This window comes from Apodemus sylvaticus, chromosome 9, assembly GCF_947179515.1.
Source record: "Apodemus sylvaticus chromosome 9, mApoSyl1.1, whole genome shotgun sequence".
Lineage (NCBI taxonomy): Eukaryota > Metazoa > Chordata > Mammalia > Rodentia > Muridae > Apodemus > Apodemus sylvaticus.
Genome location: NC_067480.1, coordinates 77,440,246 through 77,450,441, shown reverse-complemented (window position 1 = coordinate 77,450,441; position 10,196 = coordinate 77,440,246).

The following is a 10,196-nucleotide window of genomic DNA, read 5'->3' as shown; positions in this document are numbered from 1 at the left end:
TGGGAGCACTTTGGCTCCTGAGAGTGTAACAAATGAGATTTACTAGCAGTTAGAGCCGCTTAAAGTCACGCTTATTTTTTTTTTTTTTTACCATAAATGCTACTGCTTCATTTGGAAAGTAACAGCAACCAAAGATCTTAACATAAGAGCAGATTTAGAACTAGGTCATAACTGTGTGATAGGAGTAATATTTGATACACTTTCTTGTATGTCAGGCCAAGGGAGGTTTTTATTGGAGCTATTAAGCCTTCTCGGTGGTTTGGGAAGGAGGAGACTTCACTCTAATTGGCCAGGTTCTCCCATGAGTATTTCATCTATTCCTCTCAGCTGTCCAATGAGGCTGTGTGTGTTTATGTATGTTGTGTGTGTATATATATATTATATATATATATATGTGTTGTGTATATGTTGTATTTATGTATGTATTGTGTGTTGTTGTTTGTATGTATGTGGTATATATGTGTGTGTGCATTGTATGTGAGTATTGTGTTTATGTGTGTTTATTATCTGTGTTTGTATGTGTATTTGTATGTGCGTATGTGTTGTATTATGTGTGTAGGTCTGTGTGTTGTATGTGTGTTTATATGTGCTATGTGTGAGTGTGAGTGTATGTGTGTGTTGTATGTATGTACGTGGTGTATATGTGTATGTGTGTATATTGTGTGTATGTGTATTGTATGTATATGTGTGTTTTATGTGTGTATATTTTGTGTATGTGTATTATATGTATGTGTGTGTTATATGTGTGTGATGTGTATTGTACATGTGTGTGTATTATGGGTATGTGTGTGTTTTGTGTGTGATGTGTGTTGTTTGTGTGCTGTGTGTATGTGTGCTGTGTTTGTGTTGTATGTATGTTATATGTATGTATATATTCCATGTGGTGTGTAGTATGTGTGTGTATTGGGTGTGTTGTATATGTGTGTATGTGTGATGATGTGTGTATGTGTGAGTTATCTGTGTGTTGATTGTTGTGTGTTGTGTTTGTGGAAGGAGGAGACTTTTCTTCTTGTCTTGATTGTGTTGTGTTGTGTGTGTATTTTGTGTGTATGTGTGTTGTGTATGAAATAGTGAAAGGTAACTTATCCAAGATTAAACAACAGGATAATATATCATAACTGTGTGGCACTGTGCACCTCTGAGTTTTTCTTTCAGGCGCAGTGGTTTGTTGCTACCTTCATTTGTCTAAACTGACAGGTGCCATGACTGTTCTGCAGTTCCGAGTTACCTCAGGACTTTCCTTCTCTCCCTGGTGGCTCAGGCTATCTAACTATGGGCACACAGTATGGCTCTGACTCCCTGGTGTACCCTGTGCTACCTGTTTGTTTCTGATGTCTGTCTCTGCAGCTACTGCTCTGCCAGAATCTTAGACTGCAGTCTTCTGAACAGACTCCCCAGCTCAACCTGGGCGATTGTTTGAAAGTGTAAACATGGCACTGGAGAGATGCTCCCGTGGCTAAGAATGCTTGCTGCTCTTGTATAAGCGCTAAGTTCAGTGTCTAGGGCCCATATTGAGTGGCTCACAACTGCCCAGGACTCACGCTCCAGGAGGTCCAATGCCCACTTCCAGCCTCCCAAGGTGGAAACCTCCACAAATGCACATACACAACTAAAAATAAAAGAAAAATCTTTTTTAAAAGTACACTATCTGAATCCCTTGAATATACAAAAGCAGGTAGCAATTTTTTATTTAAAGTTGTTATTACATGTATGTATTTACTGGGAGAGAGAATATCACTTGATACACGTATGAAAGACAATTTGTGGGAGTCAGATCTCTGCTTCCACAATATGGATTCTAAGGATTGAAGTTAGGTTCTTCAGGAACTGTGGCTTATCAGCAAGTGCCATCACTAGCTGAGCCATCTTGCCAGCCTGTCACTGTTTCTTTAGTTCTTTAGTTCTTAAGTCAAAGACTTGCCCTGCAGTTTGAAAGACAGCAACTAATAATTTTAGTTTTTTAAATTACTTTCGCCAGTAGGTGGCGCTCTTGCTCATGATTCCTGTTAACACAATTGGTCCTAGAATTAGAAAAAGAGCAGCATTAGAGAATTGACTTTTCTTTGTTTTCTAGTTGAATTGAGAAACAGGCCATTTACACAGTCTCTAAAGACTTATTCTACTGCAAAAACATTTACTCTAGCAGTAGGTGTCTAAAACGTGAATTGGAACAATGTCCACCTGCCACTATTCAGAGGCTGAATTTAACAGGGTTCAAGTCCCAGGACACATAATTTTATCGTTCTAGCCTTTGGTGTGGAAGTTACCTTACCTTCTTCAGCACAAACTGGGCAGAACCATAAGGTGAATCGCTGTGGCCAAACAGCAAGGAGCCATGGGTGGCAGAATACGAATGTGGAGGATGTTTCATGAGGTAGGTACCAGCAGAGGAGGAGAAGAGGAGGAGAGGAGGAAGAGGAGGAGGAGAAGGAGGAGGAAGAGGAGGAGGAGGAAGAGGAAGGGGAAGAAGAGAAGGAGAAGGAAAAGAAGAAGGAGGAAGAGGAGGAAAAGGAGGAAGAGGAGGAGAAGGAGGAGGAAGAGAAGGAGGAGGAGGAGGAGAAGGAGGAGGAAATGGCCACATGTGGGGGAAGGATTGATAGAGAGGAGTAACTGAAAGAGGACTTGCTTTGAGGACTGATTATAGCAAGACTCCCTTCAGTGTGGCAGTATGGCTCAAACCGAGGGCACTGTGTGTGTGTGTGTGTGTGTGTGTGTGTGTGTAAAATGCCTGCTCAAAAACAAACGTTCTTCCACTGAGCAGAGCAGCAGGCTCTCAGTTCCAAATGAGCCTTTTCTTTTGCAAGCGAGACTTGGTTAGCCTTTGCAGCTTCCTAGCATTGTCCTCACCCATTGTCTCTTCCTTTGCAGGAACTTGGTGAAGAATTTCAGTCTATGGAAAAACTCTCCATAATCCAGCTGGTGTGTATCCAGAGGTCTTGTGTACTACTGGGACTAAAATACTGTATTAGACAGCTGTAAGCTCAAGAATGCCCAGAATAAACAAGTTCTCTCTCCCTTCATCTCTCTCTCCCCCCTCATCTCTCCCGCCAACTCTCTCTCTCTCTCTCTCTCTCTCTCTCTCTCTCTCTCTCTCTCTCTCTCTCCCCTCCCTCTCTTATTAACACGCTATTTTTGGTTAAGCACATTTAACAGAGAAAAACAAAGTAGTCTTGCGTGAGGCTGCAGGAGGCCTTCCTTACTGGAGAGGTGACAGCCAGTAATGTGTCCATTCTCAATGTTGCCACAGCATATCAATAAAAAATGAGTCTTTTATCTAAATACTACTTGGGACGCTGTGGGCTTTTTGATCAGTTCTTGCTTGGTTCACCACCTTATTGATGTTTATTGTCTTCTCCCGCCTACTAGAATAGAAGTTAGCTGAAACTGTGTTTCTTCACACATGCCTGCCAAAGCCTTGCTTGCTACATGCTGGGCCATTCATACGTATTGCTGAATGGCAACCTAAATTAACGAAGCTTCATAAATTGGACAGACTACTCTCTTAGCACTAAACCTACTTCAATTAAATGCTTAAGAAACTCACACTCTATTCCTGGAGTTAGCATAAAGGGAACAGGTCAAGATAATACAACATATAAAATGTGAATGTCTGGGGGCCATAAGGTGGCTCAGGAGATAAGACTGCTTGTCCCCAAGCCTGAAGACCTGTGTCTGACCTCTGGGACACACATGTTAGAAGGACCTCTGACCTCTACTCACACTCCATGCTGCAAGCCCAGGACATATATACACACATGCATACTTAATACATAGATGGAAAATTTAGGTTTCTGGGTATTTTGAGTGCATATGTCTCTGTGCACCTCTTATGTACTTGGTGCCTGCAGAGGCCAAGAAAGCATATTGGATTTCTGGAACTGGGGTTATAGATGGTTGTGAGCTGCTATGTGGGTGCTGGGAATTGGACCCCAGTTCTCTGGAAAAGCACCCAGAGTGTTATTAACAACTGAGCCATCTCTCCAGTCCCAGAAAAAATATTTCTTGAAAAACTGTAGATTTTTTTTTAAAGCAAAAAAGTATTTTAAAATTGGCACAAGAAAATGGTACAGGAAGAAAAAATGTTTAGCTCTTAAAAAGTCATGAGGTGTGTGGTGGCCCAGGGCTGTAATTCCCACACTCAGGGCTGAGGCAGGAGCAGATCAAGTCTGGGGCCAGCCCTGGGGTATACAGTGAGTTCACAGCTGGTCTGGATACTCAGTGAGTTATCACACAAAACTGGTGGGGGGAAATGAAGTACTAAGAACCTTTCTGGGCTTATTTTTCCAGAGAATAATTTACAGAGAAGCACGCAGTACCTGTGAGGACAGCTTAAAGAGTTTACAAAGTGGCTGCACTGGTGCCGTCAGCACTGGAGTAAAGAAAGGGTGACTGCTACTTGCTTTCTAATGTGACAGATTAACTTTGCCTGTCCTTACACATCACGTGGTTGGAACCGAAGGGTATGTGCTCTTCGGAATCTAGATGCTTCCATTCCACATGCCTGTGGCATTTGATTCCATTACCTCAGGTCGGTGAGAGGTGTTCATTGCCTTTGCTGTGCTGTGTGCTCACGGGCACACCACACTTCACTTAGTTGTTTGGTGGTATCTTAGATCGTTGCTAGTTTAGTCTATTATGAAAAGTATTGTTATCTGTTGCTTTTAAATATCTGTGAATTTTAAACTTTTATTAATTTTTATTACATTTATTTACTTGTGTATGTGTCTGTGAACATGTATGTGCATGGGCATGGATAAAATGTACATGGAGGGCAGAGGACAACTTGCAGAATCTGTCTCTCCTTCTACCATGTAGATCCCAGATATAGACCTTGGGTTTCAGGCTTGTATTCCGTCCTGCGGGACCAGTTTGGTCTCCCACAGGCTTGGTAGCAAGCGCTGTTACTCTCTGAGTCATCTGATAGCCCGGTCATTAAACTTCTTGTTTAGAAACTTCAGTAAATCTATCTATGTCTTATACTTTGCTTAATTATGTGGACATGTATAAATATTATATATGTTAACATATATACACATTACATATACACATATACATATGTATATATACATGTTTGAGAATTTCATATATTATGTTTTTATCATAGTTATCTCCCACACTCTAACTCCTCCCAGTCCATCTACCTAGCTAACTTTGTATCTCCAATTTTTTAAAGCCCATTGAGTCTAATTTGTGCTGTCTGTATACTTCTGGGGGTGTGGCTACACACTGGAGTGTGGATAACCTTCCATGGGCTACGCCATTGAAGGAAACAAACTCCCCTTGTCCTAGCAGTCACCAGCTGACAATATCCCCTCAGCAAGGGTGGATTTCTTGCCTGACTGCTGGCTCCATGCTGGGATTTTTGTCCCTATGCTTCTATAAATCTTGTGCATGCTATCAGTGCTGCTGTGGATTCCTGTGTGGCTGTGCCCTGTGCCTCGTTGCCTCAGACTCTTAGGCCTCTCTGTGATAACCATTAAGCCTTGGGAGGAGAAGTTGGTGTGACCTAGATGTCCCATTTAGGGATGAACATTCCGCAGTCTCTTACTTTCTACACCTTGACCAGCTTTTATCTTCTGTAAAAGAAGTGCCTGTGGCCTGACTAGCCCTAGGTTCTTGGCCCTGATTGTGGTTTCCTTACTTAGGAGTGAATTCTGAGAGCCACAATAATGGGTGGCCTGGGAAAATAGGCCCACTGGGGAAATAGCAGAGCAATACCACGTACCTGCTGTGCACTCAACAAACTAGTTGGATTTAAGGTTGGCTTTACAAGACAGAACCCACACTTGAAACCACAATTTTCTCTGTGAACTTCAGGGCCTCCCAGGAAAGAGCAACAGTGGCAGTAGCAGAACATAGGATCCTTGCTAGAGGGAGGCTTGACGAAGCCAATGACCCAGGTGCACAGATGGCCTTTCAGAGGAGTAAGACGTTCTTTCACTGTCTGCTCAAGATCTAGCAGTAACCAACATAAGCCACTTAATAATTAAAATTATATGGGTGTCTGAAATTTTCATGAATTGTCTTTCATTTATGTGGTTTTGAGACTTTCTGTAGCCTGCACTATCTTCTGAATAGCCCATAAGTAAAACAGCCTTGTAATCAGGACTTTGTATCAGCTTGGTATTATGCTACCACCACTTGAATAATGTCCCTGGGTTTTGGTGTTCTTACGTGTAAAATGACCTACAATTTTCAATAAGTAGATTCCTTTAATTGTGAAGTTCTCTGAGTAGTAACTATATATTTCTTGGGTTTTGGTTATCGCTCATGCTGCCTTTGCCTAAATTTTTAAGCCTGAAAACAGGTAAGGAGGAGTATTCTTGAGAGAAGCCCACCTATTACCTGTAGGAGACATTTACATCAGCAGGATCACCGGAATATGCTTCATTGCATCAGCCTTTCAATGACTGGGGTGCAGTTTTCTTTGGGGTGCTCCCTCTGTAACCATATTAGAAATATGCGCCAATAAAAGTTAGTCCATGTATTTTTATTGAACAATGAAAGTGTAGAAATGCTGCTTTATGTAAAACTTCATTTCCCATTATTTTAATTTAGAATGTGCTAACTGAAGTTTCAGCTGTGAAATCTTCTTATCCAGTGGGTGTGAGAACAGTGCAGACATTCAAACACGGGTTCTCCCATTACGTCTTACCCACTGACTAGAAGGCTGGCATGTGGTACCAACTCAGCCAGTAAAGGCACTCGCTGCCAAGGCCTGGATAATCTCAGCTGTAAAGTCGGGTCCATTTTCAGACCCAAGTGATATAGGCATTCCATACCTTGGCAGGATTTTAGTCAGCCAAACTCTTGTTACTTCCCTGGCTTCCTCAGTTCTGCAGGGCTATGCCTCTGCACACTTCAGTGTGTGCCTACGGTAAAATCCATCTCTAGGTCTCAAATGAGCTTTGCCCTGTTCTCTGGCTTCCTGGCAGTCGTGAGTGCCATTTTCAGTATTCTTATGAGCATCTCTGGGTTTCATATTTCTATAGAGTTTGGGAAGTCTGGTGATGTTACTACATCACCAGATGTAGTTTACTGGTTTACTAATGCTTTCACTAATTCCCATATTGTGTTCTCATGCAGTTGATGAACCAGGGGACAGGCCAAGCAGCCTGGGCTGAAGAGGTGCTAATCAGGAAAATGCCACTCTCTATCTGAGCTCTTAGCACCCTAGCCCTTTTCCTTCAGCTTTCTTACTCCTGGGTATAATTTGGACAAAATGGAGTATGCAGGAACAGATCCTCACACAATCTCATAGAAATCAGACGAGCTCTCTTCTGGCCTTTGGAGGACATCGGTGATTTTTGGCACATTGGTAGATTTCTTGTCCCACCACTGCCTCAGTCCTAGGAGAGTCTGTAAATAGCTCTCCAGTTGGCTCGGCTACCATCAAAGTTTGAATCCAGTTACAGATCATCTCCTGGGAGAACTGCCCATGCCTCTGTGTTTACTTATTCTTCTAGGACATGACCCATTAACCATTTGGGGGTCTTAGTCATTATCAGTCACCGCCCTTTTGTGTTGTTGCAGACAGTTGAAAGGAGACGGCAGCAGGTGCCCTCGGGTGGGAAGATGAGTCTAGACATCATTGCCTGAGAGTTTTCTGAGGAAGGTAGAAATATGATGCTTCCAATCAAGCAGGCTAGTGTTGGGAGAAGGCTGGTAATGAAAATTAGACCATCCTTCATGGACACTCACATCTTGTGCTTCATTTGGGGGCTCCTGGTCTTACGGAATGGCATCTGGAGGGCAGGCTGCTGCCACTGGGCAATGTAGAGGTACCTCCCTGTAGGATGGTTCCTCAGGCCTTATGGGAGTTACTAATGGTAGTGAACTTTCTGAGAAGAGGCCTTTGCTTTAGGCAGAGTGGTGTAGGGAGACAGCAGCCATGGTGGCTCACCTGGATCTCCCTGGAGGATCCCCGAAGTCTCAGACAGGACGATTTTACAGTCTCTGTACCTAAAGGGGCTCAACTAATGAGACTTGAAGCCTTGTACATACGGGAACTGCTTTGGGGTGGCTCCAGTCCACAATCCCAGGATTACAATCCAGTGCCTTTATCTTGAGCACATCAAGAGTTCTCTCTGGAGACCATTTTACATCAAAAGTCAGCCATTCTAAGTCATGGAACTTTCTGCTTTCCTGTAGACAGCCCCCAACACTGTAATCTCCTGAATTTCCTTTCTTGCAATGTTTGACAACACAGTCAAGGGCAGTCAGTGTGTTTTGAAGGGGTCCTTCTGTGGTGTATCTCCAGCTCTGTTTGAGTCAGTACACAGACAAGGATGCCCTCAACAGTTCCAGGACACAGTCACTCTACCTGCCTGGTTTCTCCCCTACGTGGGAACTCAATAGGCAGTTGGAGGGAAGCCCCGAACAGCTGTGTTGTGAGGAAGCTAGTTCCCCAGAGCCCCAAGCCAACACGTAGCTCTATGTGGTCATCATAATCCACTGGCTGGGACCCAATCAGACTCCAGTGTCTGGACTATGGACACGGACACACACACACACACACACACACACATGCACGCACACACACTCACACTACATATACTCTCTTTCCTATCAAACTCCAGACAGGAACTTTGCTGAAGTTTTGGTTGGCCTAACTTAGGCAATTATAAACATTTCTAAAAGGTGGTCAGGTTCCTGCTACCACCAATCAGATAGCCTGGTGTAACTGGGTGTCCTTGTCACTTCCTTAATTCCCTGAGGACTGGTCCATTCCTGACATCAGGTCTGATGGTACGGGCTACAGCCTGAAGAATCTGGATCCAGGCAGCTGGCCAGGTGGTACCTTCCACTGGTTCTCCAGCCTGCCCAGCCACAGCAGAAGCTCATGTCTGTGGAGGCTCAGAAGGGCAGCCTTATCCAAGGGTACAGCAGATTTTGCTGGCCAGTGCACAATGCACAACACAATGTTACAGGAAAACAGAAACAGGAAGTGCCCTGCTCAGTACAGGCACCGGAGACTGGGTGGAGAGCCAGAAGGGTTGATTCACGTAGGGGCAGACTTGAGGAGTATCCTCCAAAAATCTGATGCAAAGGAAGAAAGGCAACCATTTACAGATGAAGAGAAAGGAAGAACATTTTAGGAGATATTCATGATTCTAGGGTCAACCGTCACCTATCATGAGGGTTTTCTGATGGATTTTTCAAGGTGGCTTCCCTTTGAGAGCTGACTGGAGAAAGGTCAGAATGAACCAGCACCCGGATAGGAGGTTTCCAGGGCGCCCTCTGCTGGAGATTCACAGACTCTCCACCCAGGGGGGCTGCTCCTAGGAAGGTTGAAGGGAAGTGTGTTTATCTTCTACTCTCACTACAATGCCACAAGCTTAGGGGAGGAAAAGAAATGCAGGGCAGAGTGGAAGAGGAAGGCAGGAAGGAAATGCAGACATTGTTATGTCTGAGGGGGACTAAGCCACTGGGCACCCTTCGGTGGATGGTTTCCAAGTTTGTTCAGTTTAGAAGTTTCCAGAAAGTAGACACATCCTTTCGATGCATCTCTAAACTCAGTAGGAAAGGGCCCAGCCTCGTTGTTTTACATTTGGTAAAATATAATAAATCAGAAAAAGTTAAGAAGCACACAAGAAACAAAGCATTTCTCTGTTCACCTGAACCTGAATTCCTTCTGTAAACAATTCTTGGTGCTTCTTTGAATGTTGGCTGTTAGCAGGCCGTGGAGTTCTATACGCAGAGATGGCAATGGCCTTTCTTGGCTCTGTGGAGAGGTCAGAGGTCAGGAGAAGCTGCTGAGGGAGTCTGGCACCCAGAGCTTTTCTGGGTGCTTAGCCCACACCGTTTATGTCACAGCTACTAGTGGATGCTGGCTACACCATCCCTATAAGGGATGCTTTTCCTGTGCAGAATGACACAGTGCTGAACCAAGGCAAGAAGAGAAGCCAACTGAGTCTCATCCCCTGGTGATGGGCAGAACCAAAGCACTGTGCGCTTTGCCTTGTTTGGCCATTTTCCAAAACCGCACCTTGGTAGAGTGGAGAGGTCCTCAGGAAGGGTCCTCTAATGCATCTGCCCTGCAGACCACATGTGCTATGAGTCCTCTTGCCTTCCAGCTGTGGCCATGGCTAAGGCGTGTGCAACTGCCTGCCAGTCTGTCAGCAGTCAGTCTCCACTTGCCTAATGCTAGTAAAGATTTTAGAGACTGGCCAGAGATGAGTGACGTTTATCTTTTC